At 41.2% G+C, this 17,648-nt stretch overlaps 1 protein-coding gene across 14 annotated transcripts in view; it reads right to left on the reverse strand.

Annotated features, from left to right (window-relative positions):
- LOC125628194 (leucine-rich repeat and fibronectin type III domain-containing protein 1-like protein) overlaps positions 1 to 17,648 on the reverse strand; it is a 254,572-nt gene that overhangs the window by 81,702 nt on the left and 155,222 nt on the right. For 7 of the 14 annotated variants that reach the window (XR_007354163.2, XM_048833060.2, XM_048833064.2 and 4 more), the window contains one exon: positions 3,855 to 3,938. The exons of 4 other annotated variants lie outside the window; for them this stretch is intronic. The gene's annotated coding sequence lies outside the window, so the exon portion shown is untranslated. The remainder of the gene's footprint in view (positions 1 to 3,854; positions 3,939 to 17,648) is intronic. 3 more of the 14 variants (XM_048833066.2, XM_048833061.2, XM_048833062.2) reach the window with 1 other exon arrangement.

Raw genomic sequence — 17,648 nt, forward strand, 5'->3', positions numbered from 1 at the left:
TCATTTAAAAAACAGCACACAGGCATTCATGTATCATAGAAAGAAAGTCCTGTGGCAATGGATGAGTGGTGAAGTGACAGGCATAGGTGAGCACTGGGATTCCAGTCAGAGCCTGCACGCTTGTGTACGACATCTGTTCATGAACTTGCTCCTCACAGATCGGACTATACAGCCACATGGGAATACAAGTGATGTGGTGACGTCATCATCGGATACGACAGACAGTCGTATCTTGGATAATACAGTGTTGTTGTATCCATGTTGGCTCCAGGATACTGGAGAGACAAGGAAATGGGTGAGGAAATATCTTGTATTGGACCAACTTCTGTTGGTGAGAAAGACAAGCTTTCTAACACCTTGGACAGATCACTTGACTTCTCTGTGACTCTGCTTCCTCATCTGTAAATTAGTGCTAATTATACGGACCAAGTCTAGTAATAGACTTTGAGATCTTTGGCAAAAAGATGCTATGTTAAGTACAAAGTCTTATTATTATGTATTTTTCTTGTGTTATAAAGTCCACAGCCTACAAGTGAGTCAGAGTCCTTCTCAATTTGTTTTTTTAATTTGTCTAACTTTTTCTCATATTCCTCCTTTGATACTCACTCCTGACTGCCAGATATCGACTTTTGTTTGATGGTGCCCATAGCAACATCTGCTGTTAGCAACATGTCTGTCAGCTTCAGCAAAGAAAACCAAATTCTGTCAATAAAGCAACTGATCCACCAATGAACACAGGCTCAGCCAAGCAAAACTGACTTCTCAAAGCAACTCTTTCATTAAGATCTTAAAACTCGCTGCTATCTAAATCTCTGAGCCACATTACCAGCTCAACTTTACCCTTTTTAAGAACTGTATCTTCAGAATGCTATTGTTTTGAATGGCAAATCCTACTCTATATTATAATAGCTAAACATTACTCTGTTTTTCATAACCATAAAAGTAACACATTATGTTAGAGAATATCTGCATATTCTGTATTCTGCCATTTCTGCGTCTGTTTCACCTCTGATTTAAACACATGGAAATAGGGCAAGTCAGACTTGTGATTGAAAGTCTGAGCTAACTGTAACTCCTGCCATAGCTTCCAAAGTTTTGCAAAAACAAATCAATTATTCAGATAGCATTTTTCACCTCTGGATTTCCTTCTGTGTCCTCTTGAAATCTGACATTTAAATATACCCCAAATGCTAAGAACCTATGTTATTCACCCCTGAAAAATTCTTAATTATAGGAAAGCAAAAAAGAATAAACTGCTGTAATTTTTTAAAAATTATCCTAATCATGTATTTTGTTGATTACTGTGAAAGTGAATGGGCTTGGTTCAGGTTCCAACAATCAGTGAAGAAACTGCTGCATAGGTATATGTATATTAATTACCCATTTTAAAAACAGCATAATTCTAGGCCTGACATGCTCTCTCTCAGTATTTTCCTATCGCTCCCACCACAGTAGTATCTAACCAGTGATATTCCCATGTGTGGACTTGTCATGAGGGTGGAAGACCTGTCCTATTTTTAAGATGGCACAGAAAGAGACTAGCAGATTTATCAGTCTTTCTGCAGTGCCTTAATGCCTCTGACTTCCAATTTTGTGCACTCTGTAGTGTGCTGAGACCTCTGGAGCACACAATGCCAGATACTGCAACATTTGAAATAGAAATGGCATTTATAATAAGAAGTCTCATTCAACACTGACAGGTTTCAGAGGAACAGCCGTGTTAGTCTGTATTCGCAAAAAGAAAAGGAGTACTTGTGGCACCTTAGAGACTAACGAATTTATTTGAGCATGAGCTTTCGTGAGCTAGCTGTAGCTCACGAAAGCTCATGCTCAAATAAATTCGTTAGTCTCTAAGGTGCCACAAGTACTCCTTTTCTTTTTGCGAATACAGACTAACACGGCTGTTCCTCTGAAATCTGATGAAGTGAGCTGTAGCTCACGAAAGCTCATGCTCAAATAAATTCGTTAGTCTCTAAGGTGCCACAAGTACTCCTTTTCATTCAACACTGAGTGTTTCTAACTATGCACATACAGACATATAATACGCAATTGCATCTTTCCCCACTTAAGGCTCACTTTTTAAAAAACAACATATAATTTTTTGTATACAAAAGCCAGGAAACTATGGATTTCATGCTGCCAGAGAGGGAGGGGCCATTAAAGTTAATACCATATGCAGTGAGAAAAATATTACATAAGCACAAAATGGCTGAATTATGATTGCTGCAGGAACCAGTTCTCTGGATTGTCTCACTTACATGCTTTTAAAATCTCAACCATGCTGTTTCCGTAATGTAGACATTTGCATGTAATATGTGAAAAATAAGGAAATGATACAAATTGATTTACTCTCTAAAGCTGCTACTCCTAAATTGGTTCTTGTAGATGCACTTTTATTTGATTTGACATGCTCCCACAATGATTGGATCTGTCATAAGAGCATTCAATTCCAGCACTGCTGGTGATTACAAAAGGGGAATTAGCAAAGCCAGAAAAAAATGTCAGAAAATTAAGAGAGAGATAATGTTTAGGAAGATACAAGTATCTACATGATCAGTCAGAAACTAAGTTAGGAAACCCAGCCAGTGTGTGTTAGCAACACCCAGGAAAGTTAATTTTCCAGCTAGCAGCCAAGTCACAATTGTACAAGGAGAAAATTAATGAGAAAATGGTGAAAAGACACTACATTAAGAGAGACTCTGACAGACAGGAAAAGTTGACTATGTCATAGGGTTGGGGCATGGGGGAAATTAGATGAAGTGTTACCTGTCTAGCATGCTTCCAAGTAAATCTGTACAAACCTACCCTTTATGGTTCTTTATAAATGATCACAATATGGAAAAACTGCCAGACATAATAGTCTTATCACATCAAACCTGATGCAAGAATGTACCTTTAAAATGCTTCCTTCACTTTCTTGAATTAAACTCACAGGAAAATGCTTTATCAGATGAAAGGTTTCAGAGTAGCAGCTGTGTTAGTCTGTATTTGCAAAAAGAAAAAGAGTACTTGTGGCACCTTAGAGACTAACAAATTTATCTGAGCATAAGCTGAAGTGAGCTGTAACTCACGAAAGCTTATGCTCAAATAACTTTGTTAATCTCTAAGGTGCCACAAGTACTCCTTTTCTTATTGGATGAAAGTTGATGATCGAGAAGATCAGCTTTGCTGCCCTCCTCCACAACCCATTTTCCTAATCAAGAGACAACTTCCTAGATGAACCGGTAGTTGTGCTTTCTGCTGTTTTGTAGAATTAAGAGGGCTCAGGAGATTATTCACCAGTTATGAAGTCTTCTTAGTATGGCAACACCATAGTTAGAATCATGGATTGCATGTCAATATAGCTTGTTTCATTTCTTGTTTATCAGCATCACCAGTGACATACACAACACTCGGAGAATAAGGTCTCACCTATCTTGTGTACCCTTCACAGCAGCACAGAAGGTCCTACATGAACATGTGTGGCTAGCAAGAAATGTAAACATTATGGTGGATTAAATTAAAAACAATAAGCCTAGATGTTTAGAATATGGAGGCTATTCCCCATCTTATTCTAACAATTCTTACGGGTTTCATTTTTTTAAAGCGATCTTTGAATATTTTCAGAATTAAATTGAGACTGTTTAAATCACCTTCAATTTTTATTGGCATCACTAGAAAAAGATGAATATAAAAGGCAGAGCGATATCTAATAACAAGATGTACAGTGGGACATTGAGCCATTGTTAATAGAATTCAGAATTCCTCTCTGTAGAGCATACCCAACAGTGATTGAGGCAAACACATCGACAGGCTGCATTGAAATACCGCTGGTTTTTAGTTGTAGGTTTGATCTACCTCTGTCATCTCCTTACCTCACCTTGGCTCAGGCCTGCTGTCAGCTCTCGGATTCCACTGGTTGATGCTTCACTGTGTCTCGGTTTCCTAGTAGAAAAACCCTGAACAAATAAAAATCAGTTTCAGTGTTGCACACGCTACAAAAAGCTCCTGGACCCACAATGCCAGGAGATACCTCAGCCTTCCAGCATCAAGTTTCTTCCCACAAGACAGTTTGCCCCCACTTCTGAAACAATTTAAATAGTTAATTAAAGCAGGAAAAGCCCTAGGATCGGCAATGATGTCTACTCTGCGCCCATCCGGTAGGTGTGGATTTAATGCAGCATCCATTTCAAAGAAGGTACAGCAGAGTGACATACTTTGTCTTATTGAAGGGGATGCAAGCAAGGTTACGGTAAATGTAGCACACTGGCAGCATGGGTGCCACGTTCCCCTCTGTTGTCTGGTCCACTAGAGGAAGCAGCCTTCTACTGCTACTAAAGAAGAGTTCCTCTTTCACTGAAAGTGCTGCCGGACCTGTATTTAAACCATGCTGACAACCCAAAAACAGGGGAAGCCATTTCATTAACTCATTGCAAGCCTTCAGAATACTATCCACCCAGCAATGAGGGGTGAAATCTGCCTGGAGCAAACCTCAAAATGTAGGAATGCTAATCTACCTCTTTTCCTGCATCATCCATCCAAAGGCAAACTTTCAGTCTTCTACAAATCCATTTCACCACCTGATTCCTTCTACGCACATCAGACCCTTCTCCTCCCGCTCAGTACAACTGGCTGAGTTCTCTCCCCTTTCACCTCTTTGCCTGGGACACAAACCAAGGTCCATTCTACCCCGATATGTACCTAGGCCAATAACCTCTTGAATGTACAGTGGGATCAGACTACATCTGCTGGACCAGCTGCAGTTTTGAAATCACTTAGGGGCTTCTAGAAAAGGAGTACTTCTGGCACCTTAGAGACAGAATGCATTTACCATGTGATCACTCAAAATCAGGATATCTGCAGACAGTTGGAGGCAAGTCAAAAATTCCAGTCGTACTGAGATCCCCACGAAAGACATGGTGGGATATGGGCACATCGGGCCAGATCAAGCTTTGGACTTGGTAGGAGTCTATGTATCAGAAGAGATCCTTCAAAAGGCTGGGGTTCAGTTTGGTATGTGGCCTGTCACTCATCTCATTAATATCTACAGCTCAGCCCCACAAAGCCCTTATCTGTTCTTTAGATGAGTTGTTCAATTCAAATGCTTCTGGCTTGTCCCTAGGAGGTGCTGTACAGATTATAGATCCTAGGGTACTTTTGGAAGAGAAGTAGTAACAAACAGGTGTCCTAGCCAACACTCCCCTTTCTAATGGCTGATGCTCTGCATTAATTAGTGCTAAGCACACAATAGCTGCTACATTCATCTAGAACCACTTTCAGTACTAACACAATTATTTAAGCAGTGATTAGTTTAAGATTAGCAGTGATTGATATCTTAATGACAGGCTCCTTAGAAATATCTTAAGACAGACAGGCAGACAGATGGTTACATATAGTGATAGTGTCCAAACTAAAACTGTATTCTATCTTATTTACAGATGCCACTAATTAATGAGCATAATAATAAAATATGGAAAATTGCCACAGCTGACTCAAAAGCTGCAAATTAACTGTTAGGCACATTTCATAATCACAAAGCCTAACTCCTGATACCAGATTCTCCTGGAGGCTAGAGATAAAATGACATTGTTTTTCAGAAAAAAGAAAAGGAGTACTTGTGGCACCTTAGAGACTAACCAATTTATTTGAGCATGAGCTTTCGTGAGCTACAGCTCACTTCAGATGAAGTGAGCTGTAGCTCACGAAAGCTCATGCTCAAATAAATTGGTTAGTCTCTAAGGTGCCACAAGTACTCCTTTTCTTTTTGCGAATACAGACTAACACGGCTGTTCCTCTGAAACCTGTCATTGTTTTTCAGCAGCAGCTTCCTGTATGTAGAATATGGATGAGTCTTGGGAAAGGTATGACCTAACGGTGTGGCTTATCATGGAATATGCCAGTATTTTTGGTGCCTATGGATAATGGCAGGTTGTGGTTATTTGATTACTGCCCAGTTTTGGAGTTGTGTTACTTTATACACATACACTTCAGTATCGCATGGATGATACCCATTTTCTCCTGTTTGGACAATGCCTGGCAGTTTTCACCAAGGTTTACCATAGTCACAAATGATTGCAGTATGCTACCCAGCTCCTGACCATGGAGCATTTGCCAAGACAGTTCTGCAAAAACAAATGAAATCCTGAAGTATGTTTGTGCGGCCCTTCCACTGGAGCTCACAAACTGCATGGATGGCACAAATTCTTCTGTTTTGTGACCTTGCTTGACAGTAATGTTTACAATCCTCTTTGGAGCCTGGTGTCTCCTTTCACTGCCAGGTATCATGAAGGATTATTGACTCTGTACGTATATATATTAACGTTTATTGTACTCTGGTCCAAAATGCACGGCAGACAAACTGCTGTTATTTTCTAATGGTCATAATTTTTCCTTGGACAGATTATCCAATCCAATAAAATTAAGGGAAACAGAATAAAACACAACTTCCCTCATTTCCAGCTGTAACCTCCATTAATGAATGCAATGGAACCAGCTATATATCTGAATTTGAGATTGTTTCCATGGTAAGATACGAGTTTGATCCAAGGGACTGGCTAAGTTCATAAAGGCCACCCTTATGCCCCACCAGACATCGGGCTGGCTCAGCCGTCAACCAACTTAGAGTGACTTGACGCTGCTATAATTTGCAGCAGTTTATAACGGTGTGTGAATGGACTTTCCACCAGCTAAGGCTCCCTGGAACACAGTTCTGCCTACACTTCCTATTCTGGATGCTGGGAGAGAAATGGCATACACTAGTCTTGTGCCATGTGGGGACTCCCCTATACCAGGAGACTTCTCAGCTGGGAGGTTAAGACAGCAATTACAACCTCTTTATTCCATATTGTTGGGCAGTAATTGTCAATATGCAGTACTCTAGAGCAGTGGTTCACAAACTTATTTGATCGCACCCCCCTTCTTTAGAGTAAACTTTGTAGTAGTTTACACCTTCCACCCTGCCACACAAGTACATATACACAATTTAACAAAATCAACATGCAACTCTCACTAAATATTAAAAACAGTAAGGCATTGATTCAAACAGAGCCATTGAAGTATAGAGTAATGTAAATGTTCAGTGAGATATTGCTTACTGGCATCACACTGTAGTTACTAGTGTGATGGGAGCGCCTGTTTCTGAGGAATTCCACGATTTACACAAATGTGCCAACAATCCATTGTAATAAGAGCAAAAGCAAAACTGCGATTGTGGTCAGTGCTTACAATTAAATGCGCACATCGTGTCGTAGCATATGGAATAAAGTACAGATGGCAACGACTTTGTATAATGCTATGCAAGCTTAACAGAAATCTGTCAAAATGCACACCACCATCTGAGGACCTGAGTAGTCACAAAGCTATAAAGGAAGCACTGAGAAGGAGATTCATTAATCTTTCCCAATTTCTGTTTTCTTTCTCCTTTATTTTTCTGCTATAGTTAACAAAGAATTAAATATTTAGAATTTGGTTCTTAGCACTCTGTGCTGTAACTTGTAAATTCACTTCCACACCTAATGGTCAGGATATGTAATTACAAGACACTATTGTCTCCAAATCCTTGAAGATAAAAGTACAATGAGCTTCTTCAATCAACACTCCTCATTAGAATCAACAAGGTGTAATGTTGTAATCTTTTTGACTTACCTGTTCTTAAAGCAACTGCATGTTTTTAATTAGTATGGGGAGTGGGGTAAAAAGAGCTATTTATAAACTTCAAACTCTAGCAGTGAAGGCTAGTAAGTCATAGGATAAATCTTCTCCCTTCTGGTCATCCAATACAATGACAGAAATATTATGGGAGAGAAGGAACAGGATCCTGATTCTAATATTTCTAAACACAACCAATGTTATGATGGAATTAATGGGGGAGCAGTAAGATATAAAACCACTTACAAGGATAAGACTATCTTAATGAAGGAGATTAACTGTCTGGAGGGCAAAAGGGGTCAAATGTGAACAATGGGATAAAATTAAGAAAATAACATTTAGACTGAACAGTAAGGAAAATGTTCCACTAGTAAGATTGACAAGTCTGGAAAGAGTATCCCAATGGGATTGTTTATTTGAGTGGTATAAAACTGGACTAGGGAAAGTTCTTGCTGAGGACTGCAGGAAGTAAAACTGGATGTGATGGAAGAACAAACTCTCCTATGTCTTTTCCAGCTTTAATTTCTATAGCATCTTTTGCACTATTCTTCCTTTACTGTTCAAGAAGGCTTACCTGACATTTTCTTCTTTCATTGCCCAACAGTGATAATTAGATTTTTCAAGAGCAGCTGTATTGGATATTTATGATTTTCAATAGGAAATAATTTTAAATGTTTCTAAAATATTTTGTGACATAAAAATTTTGGGAGAAATTTTTATCTTGCTGGTAAAGCCCCAAGTTGCTCTATGATCTTCCATCTCAAGCAAACTAATCAAGAGGTGCTTTTCCACTAAAATTCCATAATACAAAATCCTAGACATTAGGTGCTGTTGTCATCATGAATAGGTCGGAATATGAACAAGAGGCTGCTCGGCAGCTCTCCAACACGAGTTTCTACAAGCCATTACCCTATGATCCCACTGAGAGTTACCAAAAGCAACTACAGCATTTGCTCAAGAAACTTCCTGAAAAAGCACAAGATCAAATCCGCACAGACACACCCCTGGAACCCCGACCTGGGATATTCTATCTACTACCCAAGATCCATAAACCTGGAAATCCTGGGCGCCCCATCATCTCAGGCATTGGCACCCTGACAGCAGGATTGTCTGGCTATGTAGACTCCCTCCTCAGGCCCTACGCTACCAGCACTCCCAGCTACCTTCGAGACACCACTGACTTCCTGAGGAAACTTCAATCCATCGGTGATCTTCCTGATAACACCATCCTGGCTACTATGGATGTAGAAGCCCTCTACACCAACATTCCACACAAAGATGGACTACAGGCCGTCAAGAACACTATCCCCGATAATGTCACGGCTAACCTGGTGGCTGAACTTTGTGACTTTGTCCTTATCCATAACTATTTCACATTTGGGGACAATGTATACCTTCAGATCAGCGGCACTGCTATGGGTACCCGCATGGCCCCACAGTATGCCAACATTTTTATGGCTGATTTAGAACAACGCTTCCTCAGCTCTCGTCCCCTAAAGCCCCTACTCTACTTGCGCTATATTGATGACATCTTCATCATCTGGACCCATGGAAAAGAAGCCCTTGAGGAATTCCACCATGATTTCAACAATTTCCATCCCACCACCAACCTCAGCCTGGTCCAGTCCACACAAGAGATCCACTTCCTGGACACTACAGTGCTAATAAACAATGGCCACATAAACACCACCCTATACCGGAAACCTACTGACCGCTATTCCTACCTGCATGCCTCCAGCTTTCACCCTGACCACACCACACGATCCATCGTCTACAGCCAAGCTCTGCGATACAACCGCATTTGCTCCAACCCCTCAGACAGAGACAAACACCTACAAGATCTCTGTCAAGCTTTCTTACAACTACAATACCCACCTGCAGAAGTAAAGAAACAGATTGATAGAGCCAGAAGAGTTCCCAGAAGTTACCTACTACAGGACAGGCCTAACAAAGAAAATAACAGAACGCCACTAGCGGTCACCTTCAGCCCCCAACTAAAACCCCTCCAACGCATTATTAAGGATCTACAACCTATCCTAAAGGATGACCCAACACTCTCACAAGTCTTGGGAGACAGGCCAGTCCTTGCCTACAGACAGCCCCGCAACCTGAAGCAAATACTCACCAACAACCACATACCACACAACAGAACCACTAACCCAGGAACTTATCCTTGCAACAAAGCCCGTTGCCAATTGTGCCCACATATCTATTCAGGGGACACCATCACAGGGCCTAATAACATCAGCCACACTATCAGAGGCTCGTTCACCTGCACATCCACCAATGTGATATATGCCATCATGTGCCAGCAATGCCCCTCTGCCATGTACATTGGTCAAACTGGACAGTCTCTACGTAAAAGAATAAATGGACACAAATCAGATGTCAAGAATTATAACATTCATAAACCAGTTGGAGAACACTTCAATCTCTCTGGTCACGCAATCACAGACATGAAAGTCGCTATCTTAAAACAAAAAAACTTCAAATCCAGACTCCAGCGAGAAACTGCTGAATTGGAATTCATTTGCAAATTGGATACTATTAATTTAGGCTTAAATAGAGACTGGGAGTGGCTAAGTCATTATGCAAGGTAGCCTGTTTCCTCTTGTTTTTTCCTACCCCCCCCCCCCCGATGTTCTGGTTTAACTTGGATTTAAACCTGGAGAGTGGTCAGTTTAGATGAGCTATTACCAGCAGGAGAGTGAGTTTGTGTGTGTATGGGGGTGGGGGGGATGTGAGAAAACCTTGATCTATGCAGGAAATAGCCCGACTTGATTATGTAAAGAGTTGTCACTTTGGATGGGCTAGCACCAGCAGGAGAGTGAATTTGTGTGGGGGGGTGGAGGGTGAGAAAACCTGGATTTGTGCTGGAAATGGCCCACCTGTTGATCACTTTAGATAAGCTATTACCAGCAGGACAGTGGGGTGGGAGGAGGTATTGTTTCATGATTTCTGTGTGTATATAAAGTCTGCTGCAGTTTCCACGGTAAACATCTGATGAAGTGAGCTGTGGCTCACGAAAGCTCATGCTCAAATAAATTGGTTAGTCTCTAAGGTGCCACAAGTACTCCTTTTCTTTTTGCGAATACAGACTAACATGGCTGTTCCTCTGAAACCAGTCAAAGTCTAGTCATTCATGTGCTGGCAGTTCAAATACACCTTTGTATGCTCCTGGACAAGAGAGCACTACATCAAGTCTAAAACATCAAGCTTGAAAATGAGAGCCAGAAAATAATGTATCCTGTAGGGCTACTGTAAAATGGGATTTTTCTTTAGTCAGTACAAACCAAATATGAATAGCAATGACTATAAGGGGCATGAAGATACAGATGCATTCTTTTCAAGAGCCACTTAGAGAAGTTGGAGGAGAAATAAGGAGAAACAGCATCAGCAAAAAAAACTTCTTCAGAATCACAGAAATGTAAAAGGAAAAAAGTACTAGAAATCATTTACTCTAACAGTATGGGATTGTTCATTGTATTTCATTCAGAGCTGGTCAAATTATTGACCGGATTTATACCTTATGGACCCCTAGGCACATCATCTTCAGCACCCTCCCACCTCCCCACCTACAGCGGACCTTCGTGTTTTCCATAAAAAATAAAACTTTTAGGCGCCCTTTAGGAATGTGCCTACTGTGACTAACTGGAAATCCGGCCCTGTCTGCAGAATGAATTTCACACTTTTCATGCTATCTAGAATTCACTGAATAGTTCACCAAAATAATTTCACCTATTTGCTTTTTGTTTGTTTGTTTGTTTTGTGGTGTGTAACTGGTTACCTAAGTGATTCTGCTGTCTGATTTGAGAACAGAAGCTTTAAATGGGAGGATAATAAATTATGAATTATAAATAACACATTTCCATTTTAGATATTCGAGTGAATATGCATGCATGCAAAAATGACGATTAGCTAATATGTTCAAGAGTATTCAAATTACTACTGGGTGTTAAAAAAAATGAGTAACAACCTCACATAACTGTGGATTGAACTCACCCCTTTTATTCATGAACTACCTTTTGTATTATTTATCCACCACACCTTTACCCGGTCTGGCATTTAATATTCCTATCAATGGGGGCTTCTACTATTGCCCTTGCAAGACTATTTCACAAGGTAACTTAATCAAGTTTTAGGGAAGGATTGCTGATATTCAGGCTAATTTTCCCTTTCCCACCTAGCTTCATTTCATCCTACCCTAATGTCAAAGATATTAATATATCTTTAGGTAACTATTTTATCTCTCTCTCTCTCTCTCTCTCTCTCTCTCTCTATATATATATATATAATGAATGGTGGCTATTAACAGAGATAACAATAATGCAAAGTAACATTAAAACATTCACACTACTAGTGGAAACTGGACTCAACATTTATTTATGGTGGGGGGGAGGTGATTGGAGGAACTGGATTAAAAAAGGAAAATTTGGTAATTTTACCTGAACTTCTGACTCTGTCAGGGGGCAGTTTTTTCCTCATGGATCCTTTTAAGTGTCATTTATTGGAGTGCATCATGCACACAGCACATTCACAGCTTTGCATTACACCATCATTTTTGACTGATGCTGCTGTATCTTAACTCCTCAAAACAAACTGCAACGACACACTACACCACTGCATTTTCTCTGTCTAATCTCATGAAAAAATTTTGAATCTCACCCAGACATTAATTAGGGCTGAGCAGTAACCATTTAGGCTTTGCACAAATCCTATGAGTGTCATGAGAAGATAGTGTTGCTAAGGTAATTACTCTCTTTTTATTCAATACTTGAGTAAATACTAGTGCCAAACGGTGACATGAATCACAGGAATGAAAGTCAGTCCTAACTCTGCCGATCACATATTAGCCTTCTTGCTTTAGGAATATTGGCAACTGAAGAGAGTGAAGAGGTTGAGACGGCTTAGTAGGAGAATTCCTTTTGGGAATTACTAGCCATATCCTACGATATTTTTTGTCCATAGAGTAAGTACATTTCTGCTATTAGCTGCTACTGGTACATTTATTCCATACACTGGCTATTCCGTGAACCAACAGCATTACCTTGGTTTACAGAGCAAAGGAAGCTCATGATAAACATTATCTTTACAAACACTTCCACTTCAGTACTATTCACCGTCTGTATTTTACTCTGTTTATCTCCCATGCTGGAAAAAATGACTTGAAACTTGAGAACTTTCTTTCTGAAATTTTTTCATCTTTTCCTGCCAAAGTCATAGGACCAAATTGTGCCCTACTGGAGTCAAAGTCACCTGACTTTAGAAAATCCTACAACAACAAGTTATTCCAATAATGGTCCATTATGTGATTTCTTACATCTTTCTGCACTCTGTCTCTGAAGCATCTGTCAGAAAGAAGAGCGGAGCTCTTGTCTGCTGATCCAGTCTAGTAATTCCTATCCTCTTATGTGAAAGAATTAAATAAAATCAGATGTGCCCTTGAGAAACCAGATCCCAACTATCCAGGAACTCTCATTTCCTGTACAAGCAGGCACTGAACTTGCCAGCAAGATGGTATAATAATGAAGAAACCAAATTCGGTGATGAATCCCAGTCATGTGCCATCTGAGGAACGTTGCACATATGCTAAGAAGAAAAATACACTGAAGTGTTTTTACAGCTTTGGGCTTATGCATAATATCTCTGTATTCTGCACCGTTATCGGTATCAATTAATAGCACCCCCCTTGGCAAAAACTGATTTATAGAAATTTTTTAACATTGCAATTTGAAGTAACAGTACTGTATCTACTGTGACAGAATGTAGCTGTGTCCACACCCTGCACACTAATTAATACTCTCTGTACATAGTATGCCTTGTGAGGTATCGTTTGAAAACTCATAATTTGCTAATCATGACTGTCCTGATAAAATGTAAGTGGCAACACTGTGTGTGACGTTGTAAGGTTCCACTGTATTGTGTTATTAACACATGTTCCAAACTGAGGTTGGCAAACAGGTCTGTCTCAAACAAAGGAATGTGTCCTCTGCTTAATTTGCATTTAAGTAATAAACAGAGTCATCAAGAAGGGAACAAAGGAAGCTCAAACGGCTGAGGAAAAAGCAGCAGGGAACATCCTTCCCCATAGACTTTTTCCTTCTTGGTACCCAGCTGGACATGTTTTTCAACAGGAGGACTGAAAATATAAAAAGTACAAACACCCCAAGGCACCCCTCTCTCTCTCATCCTACCCATCGCATTCATGACAACAAAACAAGCATTTGTTGGAATCTGGAAGAAGGGGCCCTGACCTAAGAAGTTTGGTCAGTAAGACTGCTGAAAGCATGTGGTGAGAAAACTCTGCTTGGAATTTAATATAGTTTGTTAAGTTAGGCACCCATTACATTTTATCTTTATTTTTCTGGTAACCATTTCTGATTTTTATTCCTCATTACTTGTACTCACTTAACAGCTCTCTCTTTGCAGTTAAACTTGTTTTATTGTTTTACCTAATGAGATGTGTTTAAACTGAAGTGCTTGGGAAACTCCATTTGGGGTGGCAAGTTGTGTACATATTATTTCTCTTCTAGAAATAACAGACATTATATAAACTTGTATTGTCCAGGAGAGGGCTGGGCAGTACAGGACATACATTTCTGGGGGGGGAATCTAAGATTGGGAGTCTGTTTGGGTCCCCTGCAGTATAATCCAGACTGGTGAAAGCTAGAGCGTAACCCAAGTTGGCTGGCAGGTTGCAGATACACACAGACATTCAGGGTATAGCTTGCATACTCGAAGGCTGTTTGTGAGTGCCCAAGGTGGAAACGCCTTCAGCAAGGCATTGTAAGGCACCCAGTGTTGCAGGGCAAGGATAGCACAGCTGCTCATTAGTCTAGACTGTACCCTCCTCTGTCACACCTACCAACATTCCTTGGGGTTTACGCGACAAAACCATAAAGAGAAACCACAAAACCTTTTGTACTGTCATGCTTGTTCAAAGCCATTTATTTGGGTCCCCTCAGGGGAAATAGCGCCAGGTCAAAATGTATTAGGTACCAGCAACTGGATTTACTTCAACATGATGCACACTTGTTTTCTTCTCAAACAAACATATTAGTTGCGAGAGCACAATGCGATAATTAGGCCTAAAAGACTGCACTTAGCAATTTTCCCATATGGTTTTCCTTTCTGAAATTACCTCTACAGATTTTCTCATTCTTAGAGTCATATGAAGTATAAAAATCCAGTAACCATACCATGGGGTCATGTGACTTAGTAATGTTATGTAGCTATTTGGAAAAGAATATTCAACTACACCATTATATGGGATATCCATATTTGGGTGGCACCAGTACGATGGTGATATAGACGGCTGGGGACTGGCGGGCATTCTACCATGCTAACAGATAGATATAAATGTAGACAGCCAACTAATCACGTTTGAGAAACATGGGTTAGCAAAAGGCAGGAATATCAACAGGACAGGTTGTAGTGAACTTCTGCATGGATGGAGGGTGCAGCAGAACTCAGAGATGCCAACAGGCATTAAAATTTTGATTCTGCTTATGGTATTATTTCATACTGTGAAACGTCAGGGAAAATCCAGGAAGTCTGATGCTGAATGAGACACTCCCCCACAGTTCGAGAAAAGGATAGGACACAAATCTAGCCTTATGTGTTGCAAGTCATGGCACTGATCTTAAAAGCTCAAGAGCCAGGTTTTGCACTGTACAGACAATTAGCTGCCATTACTGACATAAGGAGTGAAGTGTCTAATTCTTTTGGCTACATGTTGTATGTTCTGCTGAAAGGAACATGCATCACTGGCTTCTAGTGTCTTCTTAAAATATCAGCACACACCATCTTAACACATCCCCATTGAATTATGTGCTCACTATCTCATAAGCTAAACAGGGATGGCTCTGATCAAAACCTGAATGGCAGTTCTCCAAAGAAAACTCAGTGTACTCTGTAGCAAATGTGCATGACCTTCTTCTTGACCTGCTGCTCACAAACCGGGAAGAATTAGTAGGGGAAGCAAAAGTGGATGGGAACCTGGGAGGCAGTGACCATGAGATGGTCGAGTTCAGGATCCTGACACAGGGAAGAAAGGAGAGCAGCAGAATACGGACCCTGGACTTCAGAAAAGCAGACTTTGACTCCCTCAGGGAACTGATGGGCAGGATCCCCAGGAGAATAACATGAGAGGGAAAGGAGTCCAGGAGAGCTGGCTATATTTTAAAGAATCCTTACTGAGGTTACAGGGACAAACCATCCCGATGTGTAGAAAGAATAGTAAATATGGCAGGCGACCAGCTTGGCTTCACAGTGAAATCCTTGCTGATCTTAAACACAAAAAAGAAGCTTACAAGAAGTGGAAGATTGGACAAATGACCAGGGATGAGTATAAAGATATTGCTCGGGCTTGCAGGAGTGAAATCAGGAAGGCCAAATCACACCTGGAGTTGCAGCTAGCAAGAGATGTTAAGAGTAACAAGAAGGGTTTCTTCAGGTATGTTAGCAACAAGAAGAAAGTCAAGGAAAGTGTCGGCCCCTTATTGAATGAGGGAGGCAACCTCATGACAGAGGATGTGGAAAAAGCTAACGTACTCAATGCTTTTTTTGTCTCTGTCTTCACGAACAAGGTCAGCTCCCAGACTACTGCACTGGGCAGCACAGCATGGGGAAGAGGTGACCAGCCCTCTGTGGAGAAAGAAGTGGTTCGGGACTATTTAGAAAAGCTGGACGTGCACAAGTCCATGGGGCCGGATGCGTTGCATCCGAGAGTGCTAAAGGAGTTGGCGGATGTGATTACAGAGCCATTGGCCATTATCTTTGAAAACTCATGGCGATCTGGGGAAGTCCTGGACGACTGGAAAAAGGCTAATGTAGTGCCCATCTTTAAAAAAGGGAAGAAGGAGGATCCTGGGAACGACAGGCCAATCAGCCTCACCTCAGTCCCTGGAAAAATCATGGAGCAGGTCCTCAAGGAATCAATTCTGAAACACTTAGAGGAGAGGAAAGTGATCAGGAACAGTCAGCATGGATTCACCAAGGGCAAGTCATGCCTGACTAATCTAATTGCCTTCTATGACGAGATAACTGGCTCTGTGGGAAAGCAGTGGACGTGTTGTTCCTTGACTTTAGCAAAGCTTTTGACACTGTCTCCCACAGTATTCTTGCCAGCAAGTTAAAGAAATATGGGCTGGATGAATGGACTATAAGGTGGATAGAAAGTTGGCTAGATTGTCGGGCTCAATGGGTAGTGATCAATGGCTTCATGTCTAGTTGGCAGCCGGTATCAAGTGGAGTGCCCCAAGGGTCGGTCCTGGGGCCGGTTTTCTTCAATATCTTCATACATGATCTGGAGGATGGCGTGGATTGCACCCTCAGCAAGTTTGCAGATGACACTAAACTGGGAGGAGAGGTAGATACACTGGAGGGTAGGGATAGGATACAGAGGGCCCTAGACAAATTAGAGGATTGGGCCAAAAGAAATCTGATGAGGTTCAACAAGGACAAGTGCAGAGTCCTGCACTTAAGACTGAAGAATCCCATGCACCACTGCAGATTAGGGACCAAATGGCTCGGCAGCAGTTCTGCAGAAAAGGACCTAGGGGTTACAGTGGACGAGAAGTTGGATATGAGTCAACCATGTGCCCTTGTTGCCAAGAAGGCCAATGGCATTTTGGGATGTATAAGTAGGGGCATTGCCAGGAGATCGAGGGACATGATTGTTCCCCGCTATTCGACATTGGTGAGGCCTCATCTGGAGTACTGTATCCAGTTTTGGGTCCCACACCACAAGAAGGATGTGGAAAAATTGGAAAACGTCCAGCGGAGGGCAACAAAAATGATTAGGGGACTGGAACACATGACTTATGAGGAGAGGCTGAGGGAACTGGGATTGTTTAGTCTGCGGAAGAGAGGAATGAGGGGGGATTTGATAGCTGCTTTCAACTACCTGAAAGCGGGCCCCAAAGAGGATGGATCTAGACTGTTCTGAGTGGTATCAGATGACAGAACGAGGAGTAATGGTCTCAACTGCAGTGGGGGAGGTTTAGGTTGGATATTAGGAA

The sequence above is a fragment of the Caretta caretta genome, chromosome 23 (genome assembly GCF_965140235.1).
Source record: "Caretta caretta isolate rCarCar2 chromosome 23, rCarCar1.hap1, whole genome shotgun sequence".
Taxonomy (NCBI): domain Eukaryota; kingdom Metazoa; phylum Chordata; order Testudines; family Cheloniidae; genus Caretta; species Caretta caretta.